The 15,955-nt window shown below is 43.9% G+C and overlaps 1 protein-coding gene across 3 annotated transcripts in view; it reads right to left on the bottom strand.

Annotated features, from left to right (window-relative positions):
• Nucleotides 1-15,955, bottom strand: part of Il1r1 (interleukin 1 receptor, type I) — an 84,209-nt gene that overhangs the window by 34,429 nt on the left and 33,825 nt on the right. For 2 of the 3 annotated variants that reach the window (XM_013019823.1, XM_013019825.1), the window contains exons 1-2: nucleotides 15,186-15,435; nucleotides 2,231-2,307 (exon numbers count right to left, since the gene is read on the bottom strand). The gene's annotated coding sequence lies outside the window, so the exon portion shown is untranslated. Of the gene's footprint in view, nucleotides 1-2,230; nucleotides 2,308-15,185; nucleotides 15,436-15,955 lie in introns of those variants that run through there. The other variant, XM_013019824.1, reaches the window with a different exon arrangement.

The following is a 15,955-nucleotide window of genomic DNA, read 5'->3' as shown; positions in this document are numbered from 1 at the left end:
AAGCAAAAAGAAAAAAGCTGGAAGTGGCTCTGTGGCTCAAGTGGTAGAGTGCTAGCCTTGAGCTGAAGAGCTGAGGGACAGCGCCCAGTCCCAGAGTTCAGGCCCCACGACCAGATCAAAAAAAAAAAAAATTCTAAGATGGAGCCAAGCCAGACTTTGCAATCCCAGTAGTGGACAGGTTGCACAAATCAGAAAGTTCCTATAGCTAAGTGCTAGTGGTTCATGCCTGTAATCCTAACTACTCAGGAGGCAGACCTCTAAGGATTATCATTCAAAGCAGAAAATTTATGAGACTTTTATCTCCAATTAACCAGTATGTTGTAAGGGGAAGTGTGGCTTAAATAGTAGAGTACCAATCTTGAGTGAAAAAGCCATGCGACATGAAGCCTTGAATTCAAGTCCCAGTATTGGCACAAAAAAGTACCTACACACAAATAGCATGTTAGGTAGAGTTCAGTTTTTATTCCTCAGTTTCCCATGTGACCAAATGGGTCGCATGCATTGACTGGCATTAACTGTTGCTGTGAGAATAGATGAGCTGACTCATTCATTAGACTTAAAACAGTGTCTCTCTGTCGTGCTGGTTAGTATCAATCACTCAGGGCTTGAAAGACAAGTAGAAATTCTGGTTAAATAATATCAGTTAAACATTTATTTTTGTATTTGATTACTGCCTCACTGAACAACTGTATATTCAATGTCTAGTGTAGGCCTTGGGAGTGTAAATGGAAGTAATGGTCACAGGCTTGGCTTAAGGAGTTCACTGGCTATAGGAGAAGTGGTCATGTTGAGAGTTAAACTGTGACAAGAAGCATCCACAGGGAGAATCTCAGCCTTGTGAATAGCTAGGATTGCAGGCATGAGTCACTGGTGCCTGGCTTTTCTTTTATAGAGAGTTTTGACACATGTGTGGAATATTAACTGGAGATGAGAGGGGAGGCAGATTGCCATGGAGGAATGGATGAGAAGGACAAGGGTTGGTCCAGTCAGCAGAAAAAACTAAACCCATATGGAGCAAAGAAGAGTGATTCTCAACCTAATTCTCTAATGGGGGTCAAGGTCAGGCAGGATCAGTTTAGGACAGCTTAGGGATGATCAGAGGATGTCACCTACTGCCTACCACAGGGCCCAGGTGTCCTGGGCTGGGAGCAGCAGTCTTGTGCAGAAATCCACAGTTTGAATGTGAGACAAAACAGTGGAAATGGACAGTAATATTGGGATGAGTGGAGGACAGCTCCAACCCCTCTGGGAGCTGTCACCTCACAGTTACAGCTACAGCACTCCTCAAATAACCTGGGAACGCGGGTGAACATAACTCTCAGTGACGTCAGGAAATCTGATAGCTGGATGCTGGGGAATCATGTCCATGATCCTAGCTACTTGGGAGGCTGAGAACAGAAGGGTGGAGTTCTAAGACTAGTGCTAGCAAAAACAAGTTCACAAAAGAGATGCGATCTCAAAAATAACCTGCCATTACAGAACTAGAGGTGTGGCTCAACTGGTAGAACACTGGCATAGTAAGTGTGAGGTCCTGAATTTATATCCCAGTACCATCAGCCCCCCAAAATATCTGATAACGCCTCCTTGGATCTTCTCCCCAGTTCCCTTCCTAGCAACTAGGAGCCACATTCCTACGCTTCTCAGAGATCCATGTTTTGAGTTTCCGATTATGAATGAGATCATGTGACATATGTCTTGTATTGGTCATTTCACTCAACATCATGTCCTCTAATTCACTGCTGCATAATCCTGTCCTATTGCTACAAAGGACCCCATAAATAGGTACAAATATTGTGTGTAAATCAAAAAGCAAAAATAAGAAGGAATCCGTCAGAGCACCCACACCTCATGCAGGTAATCCTGTGTACTCAGGACATTGAGATCTAGAAAACAGACATTTGACATGAGCCAGGCAGAAAAGTCTGCTGGACTCTGTCACCTACATAACCAGGAAAAAGCAGGTATGGAGGCATGACTCAAGTGCTAGGTGATAGAGTGCTAGCTGACGAGCAAGCAGGATGAACGTGTACAAGGCCCTGAATTCAAACTCCAGTCCTACCAAAATGAATAAATAAAAATCTGATAAGGCTTCAGAGCTTCCCCAAGGAAAATAATTGCCAGCAAATATGAAGTACTTCTTGAATACTGTGGTAGAGATAACAGAAGCATCTAAAGCTGAGGGTGGAAGGCCTCGCTTATTAATGGGAAAAGGCCAGGAAAACACTGTTACCTTGGAGAAGGCCTTGACCTGTAGGAAGTGGCTCTGCTTCTCAGGAATGATTCACCATATTTAGGGGGTGTGTTTACCTGGGGAAGGAAGAACAACAAAGGGTTGAATAAATGAAGAGCCCTGGGGTTACCCACAATCTTTAAGACCCCCAAGAAAGGACACCAAGGGTTTTGTATACTCATAAAAATGAGTTGGTTGTTTAAAAGATGGATGTCCTGCAGTCCTTCGGGGCAGGACACTTTTAGAAACCCAAGTCATGGGAGTATAGAATGCAGAGTTTGACCACCATAGACTAATTTGGATTAAACATATTTACCTGACATTTGCTAGACAGAGATGATTTGAACTATCAGGGAAGATCACGGCTTGGAGCACATGAGAATCAGAAATAAGGTACTACCACATCTTCATTTTTCAAATCTTGAACTCAGGGCCTTATACTCTCGCTTAGTTTTTTGGTACATAGCTCACTGTGTTTCTCATACCACTGTGTCTTATAGAGACCTCATTATCCATTACTTGCTTTGGAAGATTTTTAATATTTTAGAATCTAATTTTTCATGTCTGAGTCATGGTCTTGGTAACACAAAAGGCTTGACAGGCCTAAACATAAGCCTTTCATTACACTCTCAATAAAACACTCTAACCAACTCAATGCTAAGCATATTGCTTAGACTAAACACACTAAATCTCAAATTACCATGCGCTTTACACTGAAACAATAGGACACAGCACCACATCAAGCTATCAAAGGCATATGGATTATAGCACAGCACAAAACCAGAGTAGAATCCCAGGTCTTCCTGTCCTAAGCCTGTCTCCAGGACAGGCTTCAGAAATGGCTGCAGCTGATGTGAATTGTAGAGAGACAGTACCACCAAGAAACAGAGGAATGGAGGAAGGAAGAGATGTACAAGAGGTCCAGGAAGGACCAGGTCCTAGAAGGTCCAAGAAAACTGTTTTTTTGTTTTTGTTTTTGTCTTTTTTGTTTTTTGTTTGTTTGTTTGTTTCTTTTTGTCAGTCATGGGGCCTGAACTCTGGGCCTGGGCGCTGTCCCTCAGCTCTTCAGCTCATGGCTAGCACTCCACCGCTTGAGCCGCAGTGCCACTTCTGGCTATTTATGCTTATATGGTACTGAGGAATCGAACCCAGGGCCTCACGCATGCAAGGCAAGCGCTCTACCGCATGAGCCACCTTCCCAGTCCCCAGGAAAATTGTTGATTCTCTATTCCCCACTGTTTCACATTTCCTTTTCTTTTTCACTCCAGAAACTTCCTTTAAAACCTGTTTACACTCACAATCTTTACTTGTCATCATCACCAAACCACACCCGCATCTTCCTTTTTTATTTACTGTTCCTCTGAAATCTGCTGCCCAAACCACCAGCCCTCCTGGATTGCAGGCCGTAGAGCTTCACTCACCATCACGCTGCAGCACCTGAGCCAGCCCCTCCCTCCTGACTTCTGGGATGGAAGTCAGCTGCCATCTTGCTCCATTCCTTCCCAGACTCTGGTCCTGGCTCCTGTCTGTAAGCGTTTGTGCCAATTTCCCTCCAGCATGCTTCTCTGTAATTCTCTCTGTACTATGCCAGAGACAGGTTTGAGCCATCCTAATCTCTAATCTCAGTATCTCCATCCTTCACAGGCAGGAGAGACAAGTCACAAATGTACAAGTAAATCACACTTCAGCTCCAGCAATGCTGAGTTTTCCCCAGAGTGACTGGTCTTCCCTACTTGGGTCAGAAAGCAGGTCAACCTCCCCTCTCCCATATTCTTTTTGTTTTGTATTTTTAATATTTTATTATCTTTTTCCACATATATTTTTATTGTAAAAAGACTGTACAGAGGGGTTACAGTTATATGAGTAGGGTAATCAGTACATTTCCTATTGAGCACTGTTACCTCCTCCTTTGTTTTTATCCTGCCATCCCTTCCCTCCCCAAATCCCCAACTCCTCCCTCCCTCCCCTCTATGTTCATTTTCAACATAGTGTCTTGTACATCTCATTGTTACAATGGGTCAACCTGTATCCTTATTTCATCATTTTGTTTTTTCCCTTCCCCTCCCCAAATTAGAAAAATGTATATACAAGATGCAGGGCACCGACATCAAATACAGTGAAAACAGGGGTTATACCATGCAGGAGGAACATAAGAAAGAAACAAAAAAAAATCAGATGGTACATTATAAATACATGAAGAACAACAGTACTGTATTTGATGTTGGTATAATTTGGGGAGGGGAAAGGAAAAAAACAAATTGTTTAAATAGGAATACAGGTGGACCCACTGCAACAATGAGATGTACAAGACACTATGTTGAAAATGACCATAGTATTTCACTCACTGTGCAATCTGTGTAGGATGAGGAACTTCTCGTTAAGAATATGGGAAAGGGGCTGGGAAGGTGGCTCAGTGGTAGAGCGCTTGCCTTGCAAGCATGAGGCCCTAGGTTCGATTCCTCAGCACCACATAAACAAAAAGAAAAAAGCCATAAGTGGTGCTGTGGCTCAAGTGGTAGAGCACTAGCCATGAGCTGAAGAGCTGAGGGACAGTGCCCAGGCCCAGAGTTCAGGCCCCATGACCGGACTCCCCCCCCCAAAAAAAAAGAATATGGGAGAGGGCGAAATAAAGGCAGACACCCTGAAAATATGGAAGGAATGGATGGAATAGGAGAAACCCTAGGTCTCCTTGGCACAGGCCAAAATTTTCTTGATAGAGACCCAGAAATACAACAAATCAAAGAAAGGTTGGACAAATGGGACTGCATGAATTTGCAGAGCTTCTGCATGGCAAAGGACATAGCTGGCAAGATCAATAGAAAGCCCACGGATTGGGAGAAGATCTTCACTAGCCATACAACTGACAAGGGTCTCATATCTAAAATATACCTGGAACTCAAAAAATTAAATCCCCCAACAACAAATCTTCAAAGAAATAATCACCAGAGGGGCTGGGAAGGTGGCTCAGTGGTAGAGTGCTTGCCTTGCAAGCATGAGGCCCTGGGTTGGATTCCTCAGCACCACATAAGCAGAAAAAGCCAGAAATGGGGCTGAGGCTCAAGTGGTAGAGCACTAGCCTTGAGCTAAAGAGCTCAAGGACAGCTCCCAGGCCTGGAATTCAAGCCCCACATCCACAAAAATAAAAAAAAAATTAAAAAAAGAAAGAACCACCCAATTAATAAGTGGGCTAAAGAGAGACTTCTCTGAAGAAGAAATAAGAATGGTCAATAGACACATGAAGAAATGCTTATTTTTTTCTATCCATAAAAGAAATGCAAATCATGACAACACTGAGATTCTACCTCACCCCAGTTAGAAAGGCTATAATCAAGAGAGAAAGGAGGGGGTGGGGAGAAGGAATACATCCACTCACCCATCCATCATCTTCGCATTATACACACAAGCATGAACACTTTGCTCAGAATTATAGGAAGCAAGGAAAAAAGACAGGTTCTAAATATGGGCATATAGGATGGAGAACAGGAATACAAAAGAAAATCATTGGGGTCTAGAGATAACCAGGACTCACACCAGACAAAGCAGAGTCTAACTTAAAAGGTACAACGAAGGTTCATGTTCAGTTAAGGGTGGGGATGAGTGTGAGGAGAAAGACAACAACAGGAATAAAGCTACAGACTGAGACCTGTTAATTCCAGAGGAAATCCTGAGCAAATGAAACTTCCCTTAGTCAGAGGCAATTGATCCATGTCCATTGTGATTTTTGAGGAGGCTTTAGAGTAAAATCCAAAAATAAACCTTTACAAAATACCCACAAAAAAGTCACAGATTTAGTCTACTCTGTTAGTTTAAAGATGACCTTCCTTGCACAAAATAAATGCTGAAGAAAAGAAAAAGAATGAACTCACCTAATAAATCAGCAATCTGAAACATACTATAGCCCTTTTTCTTTGCTAGGGACATGAAGTATGAACCATTTGGACTTGCCCACTTCCTCTCCACACACAGCCTCCAAGTGAGTCTCAGTGATGTACCAATACTGATGATCAGCCCAAGGAGTAGACAGCTGGGACTTCAGGTGACCAAAAATCTAGGGCTTGTCACTTCCTGGTCTGGTAGCCTTGTTTGTTCACTGCTCAGGCTTTGTATGAGAATCATACCTTTAAGTTCTACCAGTTGAAGGGGTGGTCCATACAGTCCCATTACACTTGGCTTACCACGCTGTATCTAGAAATACCTTTTTCCTAAAACATAGCTAGAGTAGCAGATGGAATAGACACATTAGAGACATAAAGGAGTTGCCTACTTTGATGTTTTGATTTGGGTTAGAACCCTCTAATCCCATGTTGAACTCTGGTGGTGTGAAGAGATAAATGCTGTGCTCACAGTGCTGGATTGATTCTCACAGGAATGGGTCAAGGGCCCTTGAAGAACAGGGGCTCTTCTTGTAGTTTTCTCCCAAAGCTTCACCAGATACAACTATCTGATCCAGCCTCCAGAACTGTGAGCTAGATAAACCTCTACTCTCTATAAAGAAGTCCTCAGTGCTAGGTATTGCATAGTAAGACTTTGCTAGACTCCGGATGAGAAACTTGAACATGAGCTAAATTACAAAACTAGACAATGTGAACCAGAATTGACAATGAACATATGGGCCACCAACAAAAGTCCTCTTTTCCAGGAAGACCTGACTTTACCCAACAAATCCTTCCTTGACCTATCCAGGCACAGGAAAAGTGACAGCTAAATGATGGCTGTTGTCCCAAGGACCCAGGCATTTTCCCCAAGCCTCAGAGCCAAGCACAGAGGAAAAGGCTTTTTTTCCTAGCTTGTAACCACATTGCATCTATTAAATACTTTCATCTTAATGAAGGATTTTACACGAGCTCGGGGAATTCTCATCTTGTTCCTGAGGAAATCCCCCACATTGTCAATCTTGCCTGCCAGAACATAAGCCACTTGAAGATAGTATGGCACACATCAGACACTCTGGGTGATGTCAGGCATACTGATGTATGGGATCATCCAGGGAGATAGGAAGCAGAGGCATTAGGCACTGGCAACAACTCATTCTGTGACCTGCTACTCAGTGTTTGAACATAGGATTGGCTGCCCACACACACAGGGGAACGAGCCCAGAGCTATCCCATTGGCTCATGCTGATTCTAACTATTCCACCTCCTATTTTCTCTCCACAACCTTCTTCCTGCTTCTTGAATCTTATGAGGCCCTAAATATGCACAAAAGTCAACATCCAAGTCCATCTTCTTCCACACAGTCTTGCCTGGATGCCCACAAACCAGGCAGGCCCACAGACAGTGGAACCAATGTTGGGGTAACCCAGGAAAGAGCCCGGTCGGTGTAGCTCTGAATTGGAGCCTGAAAATGCAGGGGGTCTCAGGTATTTGAAGCATGGTCAAGAGAGAGGCACCCATCAGCCAATTTCCAAATGAGCATATCCTCTTGAGCTTCTCAGACTGTTGACCATAGTAAGAGACACGGTTGGCTGGATTGAAGAATAGAGGCCTCCAAAGTATAGAGCTTGAGTTTAAGGGAAGTTCTCAGTTTGAATTTAAGCCAAACTTTAAAAGAAACCCAAACAGTGAGTAATCTGCAAGAGATAGTCTCCACCCCCACTCCCTTCCTGAAGGAACCAATCTCCAAATTTGAAACTTAGAAGAAAGTCTCAACCATATTTAGCCCTTGTTTTGCCTCTATAACTAGGCAATCTGTCATGTACAAAAATTTGCATAGCTCACACTTCTGGAAGCTGAGAAGTTTAAGGGCATGGTGCCAGCATCTGGTGAAGGCCCTTATGCTCTGTCATCCATGGAAGAAGGTAGAAAGGCAAAGGAGAATGAGACTGAGGGAGCAGGAGAGGGTTGGGCTCATTTTAATGACAACCTCACACCTGCAATAATGAACTCACTACAATGACACGTGAATATACCATTATGAATCCATTCATGAGAGCAGAGCCTTCATGACCCAATCAGATCCCATTAGCACCCCCTTACCACTATTGCATTGGGCATTAGGTTTTCAACCCATTCACTTTGGGGGATACATTCAGACTTTAGTACCTACTTTTAAAATTTCACTTCATACCAACATTTTCTTCTTCCTTTTCATGTACTGCCTAATAAATGCACGTACACCATTGTTTAATACACTTTAATCATTGATTCGCATATATGTGTTAGATTTAATGTCATGCAGAAATACAGAATTAGGCTCCAACTAATTTATTCATAACTGAAAAGTGACTATGGCCGACTCCTTGGGAAAAGCAAGAGTTAGCACAATTCAGCATATGAAATATATCATAACCTGAATGATCTATTCAAAACCAGTGGAAATATGGGGCATGGGGTTTATTGCTGGGGTCTTCTCCTGTTATCCATTATAAGGATTCAAACAGCTAGTAACCAGTCCTCAAAGCCAAGTGAGACGTCATATGCACCAGGGAAATTGAGGTAGGAGATTCTAGTAAGTTCTGTCTTAGGATGGATAACATAGTAAGAGCCTGTCTCAAAAGAAAAATTCATAACCTAATCTTAAAACCAAAAATGTCAGTTTGAGAGATAAGCCTAAAAGGAACTTACAAAGCCACAAACCACATGCTTATAGAAAGCACTTTAGAATTCTATGCTTACACACGTGCATGCTTCATATATCAAAATCCATTTATTCCCAAGGAGAATCCCAAAACTTCCACAGAATCCAGAGTTAATTCTACCAGGGCATCCATTTTATCCAAAAAGTTTCAGGGGGAGTTATTATTTTTATGCTAAAACAAGCATGGCTATGTTATCAGATAGGAAGGGGAAAAAATCTTCAAGATCAGTCCAGAATGAAATAGAGACATTGGTCCAGGATGAAAGACAGACATGAGAGAAATATTCCATAAGATAAGCTACTTAGGGGTACTGCGTTGAGTCTTTGATTTTCATTTCTCAACTAGTATCTTAAGTGGTAAAATCTAAGAAGCACTCTCCTAAGAAAGTGCCCACAAGCATCTCCATTAAATCCCAACAACAAGAAATGGAAGCATGAGGTCCCACCAAGTCATATCCATAAGTTAAGACAGAGGAGCAACACAACCTCAAGTATCACCCCCCAGGTGGAGTCCAGCATCAAGATGGGGGAGAAAAAAGAGGAAACAATCAGAGAAGCCTGCAGAAAATCACATCGTGCTCTCACATCTTTCCTCTCTGCAGAGATTAGAAACATATACTATCACATACAGACATTCCAAAAGCCAAAGTGAGCATGCATATGGCCACCCCTGGAGAAACAGCTTTACAAAATGATCAGCAAGCCAAGCACTGGTGGCTCACCCCTATCATCTTAGACACTCAGGAAACTGAGGTCTGAGGATTGTGATTTGAAGTGAGCTTCAGAAGAAAAAAAAATCTGTGAGACTATCTCCAATGATCCAGCAAAAAAGCCAGAAGTAGAAGTGTGTCTCAAGTATTAAAATGCCAACCTTGAGCAAAACAAGCTAATAGAGCATGCTGAGGTACTGAATTCAATCCCCAGCAACAGCACAACAAAAGAAAAGGGAAAAAAAACAATGAGCAAGCAAAAGCCTAAAGGGGAAAACAAGGCAGAAAGAGACATGGTTACTGTCAGAAGATACTCCAGCCTCTTCTAGTGAGGTGAGAAGAGCTGAGAATCTCAAGCTGAGACCTAGAGACACTCCCAAAGGACTAGGCATCTACCACAAGGATTCTCATAGTGAATTTTCTTGTGTAATTTTTTTTACTGAAGCAAAACACTTATAGAGGGAAATACACAAAACTTACATGAGCAATTTCATAAGTGAAGACATGTACCAGGATCACTCCATCAAGACCCAGACCATTTCCATCACTCCTCTAAGTAAGCCCTTTTGTCTCTCCACCACATGTACATGGTACTCATCACCTCGATTTCCACCATCACTTTTATCTTTAATAACATACCCTAAGTAGCATCCCAGATTGTTAGCTTCTATGCTACCTACAAATGCCCTGCTACTTCAGGTCCCAAGTGTGCACAAGTGCTCTGACCACTCACTACCGAGTCATACAGACAAGGGAGCAGTTCTTAGCAGGGAAGGGCCTGGTCTCAAAAAGAGCATTTCACAAAATATAGGGAAGGGGGCACTTTGGATGATCATGCACCCAGTGAGTGCTGAAAGCCATGCTTCTGGACACCTGTAATAAGGCAAGGAAGTTCTGTTCAGTAGAGACTCATTCCTTGCCTGAAATGGCCACCATAGATCCCACAGACCTTCATGAAAGAAGGAAATATATATAGAATATGTGCAAGCCAGCCACTAGTTCTATTCCACATTTATATAGAATACATATCATAGGCTGAGCACTAATGGCACATGCCTATAATCTGAGCTGAGATCTGAAGATCAGAATTCAATGCCAGCCAAAGGAGAAAATTCCATGAGATTCTTCTCTCCAACTAACCAGCAGAAAAGCCAGAAGTGGAGGTATGGCTCAAGTAGTAGAATTCCATCCTTGAGTGAAATAGCAAGCCCTAGTACTGATATATACACACAAAAGTACATATTATAACATATTTCCACACATACCAAATATTTTAGAAATGCAACTGTGGTTACAATTGAGAGTTGATTTGCCTTTGACTCCTATTTAGACCATAGCGAGAGTGAAGCATCTTTAGCAGTATTTGTACAGCCACTGCCCCATCTGTTCCAGGATGCACTTGAATATGTCCCAGGCCATCCTGTAGTACATCTACACAAACTAGTGGCCACCTTACTAGGTTCCAGAGGGCTCAGACCAACCATTTACATCTGAATTATAATTGTTTTTGTCAGTCATGGGGCTTGAACTCACTGCCTGAGTTCAAGGATCTGTTCCTGACCTTTTTAACCCAAGGCCAACCCTCTACCACTTTGAGCCACAGCTCCATTTCCAGTTTTCTGGTAGTTGATTGGAGATAAGAGTCTCATGGCTTTTCTGTCCAGGCTGGCTTTGAATCACAATCCCCAGATCTCAGCCTCCTGAGTAGCTAAGACTACAGGTGTAAGCTATCAGCACCCAGATGAATTACAGACTTTTCATACGAATTGTTTTTTGTTTTTCTTTACACCTAGATGTTACGTTGACTTTTTAAATCATATTGTGAACAAGTTTTATTATATCATCTCAGATTGGTAGACAGGATGTCATTTAAAAATATTTCCAGGAAGGGGCTAAATATGTAGTAAAGTGAAAAGGGCTTGTGGACATGACAGCATGAACTTCTTATATACCTCTAGATCCCTTTGGAGTCACTGCTTTCCTCTCAGATATCTTGCTCTCAGATAGGGGAGGTCAGATGTGCAGAGTGCAGGCTGCCTAGACCTCACCTTCTAGAGCCCTGGTGTACATCATACCAGATAGCAGAACATGCTCTCCACCCCCTGGTTATGGACGTCCAAGAGAAAGCTCCCACTTTAACTTGAATCAAGAATGTTTCTATCTTTCCCAAGCATGTCACTTTCAACTGGAAGCCATTAACAGCTGAGCACTCCCAGGTTCCTTCCTTCCTAGTGCCTGCAAGAAAGCATATTTGTGTTGCCAATCTGGTTATCATGCTAACACTGTCTGGGGGCTTTACAAATGCCTGACACACTCCAGAGATGCTAGTTTTTCTGTCCCACACCCAAGCCTGCCTGTCTCAGAGAGTCTGTGGCAATGTCAAGATTCAGGCAGGGATGAATCTTCCTTCAATTTTTACACCTAATCTGGGTCATCATGAGTTACGTTAGTTTGTTTTCCAGGGCTAGAGATCAAGTCTTAAGCAGAAAAGGTCAGATAAGTTGATGTTAGGTGAAATGAACGCCAAGATAAGGATTCAAATGGTTTTTCTTTCTTGTGATTATTTCTAACATATGTGTAAGATGATTTTTTTTGTTGCTTTGTAGGTCCCTCCCCCACGATATAGCCCCTGCTTTCACTGTATTTGATGTTGGTATAATTTGTGGAGGGGAAGGGAAAAAATAAATGGTTTAAATAGGGATACAGGTGGACCCATTGCAACAATGAGATGTACAAGTCGCTATGTCGAAAAATGAACTTTACAACTTTGTCCTGGGGGAGGGGGACAGGGATGGGAAGGGATGGGAAGGGGAAACAAGGAGGAGGCAACAATGCTTGATAAGAAATGTACTCCTTACCTTGCCCATGTAATTGTAACCCCTCTGTACGGTATTTTCACAATAAAAATAAAAACAGCTAAAAAAAAAAGAGAGAGAGATCAAGCCTTACTGACCTGCATCCCTAACTAAGGTTTAATATCCTAATAGGGCATATTTCACCCTCTTTGTTTTTACTTTTCCCACTTTCCAATTTATGGCATTTTATAAATCCTTGTTGAAACATTATCCTGTCACACATACGTGTGCATGTATAAGAAAGAGATAGCACACAATCCGAGGGACCAAAACAAGGGACCTTGAAGAATTTCATCCTCTGTCAACACTTGGTGAGATCTCTTGGTGCCGGGGCCTCTCTGAATGGTCTGTGGTGCTAGGTACAGATAAAAGCCTATGGCGGCATTTCCTAGGGTCATGGCAGAGGAGAATACCAACATTGCAGATCCCCCTCGCATACCACCAACCCACCTACCAACCACAGAGAGAGGAAAATGCAAGCCAAGCATCCACTTACAGCCATACATGGGTAGCATTGTGGGCTCTGGCTATAGCCAGCAAGTCAGATGCCCTTGACAACCTCTCTCATCTAAAGAGGCAAGTTCATAATGGAATCATCATATAGCATAAGAATCTGAGGATCACTGTGCTCTCCCATGTTCTATGCTATGCTACAGCAGCTCCATGACAATGGTGCATTTTGTCCTTTTGACTCATGATATGTTCCCTCTATAAACGACACTCACCTCTTTCATGTACCCCACAAGTGTTCAATATGCCCTAACTCAGGGGAATAATCCGGTCATGGCAAATACCTAAGCACTCCTGCTATTCTATACTCATGTCATACACACATGCTCATGCCAGTATTGTGGCTTGAATTCGAAGCCTAGCACTCTCACATTACGTTTCTTCATTCAAATTTGATGCTCTATTACTTGAGCTACATCTTCACTTCTATTGTTTTGCTGATTCTTTGGAGATAAGAGTCTCATGGACTTTCCTGCCTGGTCTGGTGAACTATAATCCTCAGATCTCAGCTTCCTGAATAGCTAGGATTCTAGGCATAAGTCACTAGTGCCTGGCCACTCTTATTATTCTTTAAGCTTCATTTGTGACCATTGACCTTAGTTTCCTCTGGAGATGCTGACTAGAGTCTTCCAGGCAACCCATACCCACTCTTTGTCAAGAGGCCAACTTCAAAGAACCCCCTAATAAAGCAAGAGCCCACAAGTCGCAATATCCTGTGACTTGCCAAGAGAACTCAAGTACATAAGCAGAGTCTTACATATTTCAGTATATGGCACCTAACAGGCATTCAATAGGCATATGTTTAATAAATAAAGAACCTAATATTGAGTAGTGTTTCACAATGGCGAACAATTTACTCAAAAGATATGGCATACTTCAGACCATAAAGAATCTTAGTGTTGCTTTACAACACAGGGCACTGCAGAGTCTATTAGAAATGGGAAGTTCAGTCTTGTACTGCCTTGGTCATATGAAAATTCAACTCAAATGTTCTTTCTTGGCACCAAATAGTGAGCCACAGTATTTCCCATACAACAGAATGGCAGCTCTTCCAGAGACTGAAAAACCAATCCAGTTTCTAACATCCTTTGCCCCCCATCAAATCTCATTGTCAAAGTACTGTGTTTCTGCCTAGACAAAACTTAGTACAGGATAGGAATATGAAATGTTAAATACAATATCAAACCATTGCTTAATAGGTGAGGTGAGGAGAGAGGTAGAGATTGTTCCCAGCACTGCTCTGGCTTTCCCTAGCTCACAGTCATGGAGTTCCATTCATACAATTCCCCTCCCAGGAGCTTGGCACTAAGCCAGGATGACCCAGACACCACATACCAGTGGCAAGTGGATCTTGGTTCATCTTTTCTCCAAAGAACCAATTGATTTCTTTAGCTCCCATATGTGGAGCTAAAACCACAGAATGGAACTAATATCATCCCTTGACTCAGCAGACCCTGCAGAGGCCCGCCCGGGGCAGGAGTGGGGACTGCACCCACTCTTAAGTAGCCTCTTAAACCTCGTGGCAAGTAGAGGAGAAAGTTCTGGGAGGCAAGGATTGGTTGGGGCATAACAAGGTTTGAACCCCAAGGGTCTTCATCTCCTTCTGGGCTCCTGTCCACCAATAAGGAAAGCTCCTGGCTAAGCCTGCTTCCTCTGGCTGGAAAACCGGATTGATCATTGCTCCCTTCCTCACAGGACTGCTGGGAGGATAAAAGGCAGTATGTACAAAGGGCCTTATAAACTGTAACATGCTATGCTTTGCCATGCTTGTAAACCATGTATCCTCTTGGTGGACTCCCTATTTGTAACTCTGTCACCCAGAATTAGCCTTTCTCTTAAAGGTCAAGTAACCCTATGCAGTGTATTTAAAACATTAATTTTTTTTATCTTGTTAAAGACACTGTCTCTTCTGAGCTTCAAGCCCTAAGAGGGACACTCTGAACTAGTTGAACTTGCCCAGGTCTGGAAGTAATTTAAACAAGGAGCATTAGCCCCCTAGAACAAACTCCAGGAAATACTAACAAGTTCCCTAAAAGAATCTGAATAACGTTTACTACAGAGAGAGGAGGGGAGTTGTGTGTGTGTGGGGGGGGGGAGGGAGACAGAGAGACAGAGACAAAGACAGAGACACAGACACAGCCCAGCCGGAGACAGGAACAGAGGGATTCTAACCACGATCCCCTCATCACCTCTGTACCCAGGAAACTTTCACAACCAAGGGCAACTTAGGACACTTGTATGTGTCAAGGCCACTGTCGCCCCACCCACCCACCCCACCCCCGGAACTGTCCAGTTTTCTCCTACCTGGGCGTGCCCCTGGTGTTCAGTCGAGAGTGTGGGATCACAGCCTCAAGCCCATATGGCCGAGCTGGGCAAGGCTGAGCCCTGGGAGCCTAGAAGTGGGTGCTCCTGGGCACAGGCACACGTTGATCACATTCCTGCCGATCGAGGGGCGCTCAGGACGGCCAGGACCTCCCTCCAGTCCAGGACTGGCCCTGCTCTGGCTCCTCCTGGCAGATACCGTGCGCTCCAGCCGGCTCCGAGCGCTCCGCAGGAGCTGTGCCCGCCTTTGCGGCTTGGAACTGCAGGCGCCACTCCAACTCCAGCCCAGTGCCGCGGGGGCGGGGAGAGGGCGGGGACAGGCGGCCTTGCCAATCCTTGGGCGGCGATCCAGCTGGCCCGGCGCCCCCGCCTCGCCCCCGCCCGTCCCAGGCCCGCCTCCCCGGGCACAGCAGAGGCTGTGAAGCTGGGCGCTCCCAAACCACAACCTGGCTCCTAACAACGCTAGACAAACCCTGGTCATCCAGCCTTCTTGACCAGTGACCACTTAAAGAAACTGCGTTGGCTTCAGGCCAGGCATCAGATTCCCAGGCGAACACGGATACTGTGGTGCCCAGAACAACCTCTCCAGGGTCCAGCCAGGGGCAGGAAAGTCCAACTGACCCTTATCACCAATTAACCAGCAAAAAGCCTGAAGTGGAGCTGTGGCTCAAGTGGCAGAGAGCCAACCTTGAGCAAAAAAGTTAGAGGGCAGTATGCAGGCCTTGAGTTCAAGCCCCAGTACTACCACCACC

Source organism: Dipodomys ordii, unplaced genomic scaffold, assembly GCF_000151885.1.
Source record: "Dipodomys ordii isolate 6190 unplaced genomic scaffold, Dord_2.0 Scaffold47, whole genome shotgun sequence".
NCBI classification, from domain to species: Eukaryota; Metazoa; Chordata; class Mammalia; order Rodentia; family Heteromyidae; genus Dipodomys; species Dipodomys ordii.
The sequence above is the reverse complement of the archived record's forward strand: the minus strand, read 5'-3'. Positions and strand labels throughout refer to the sequence as shown.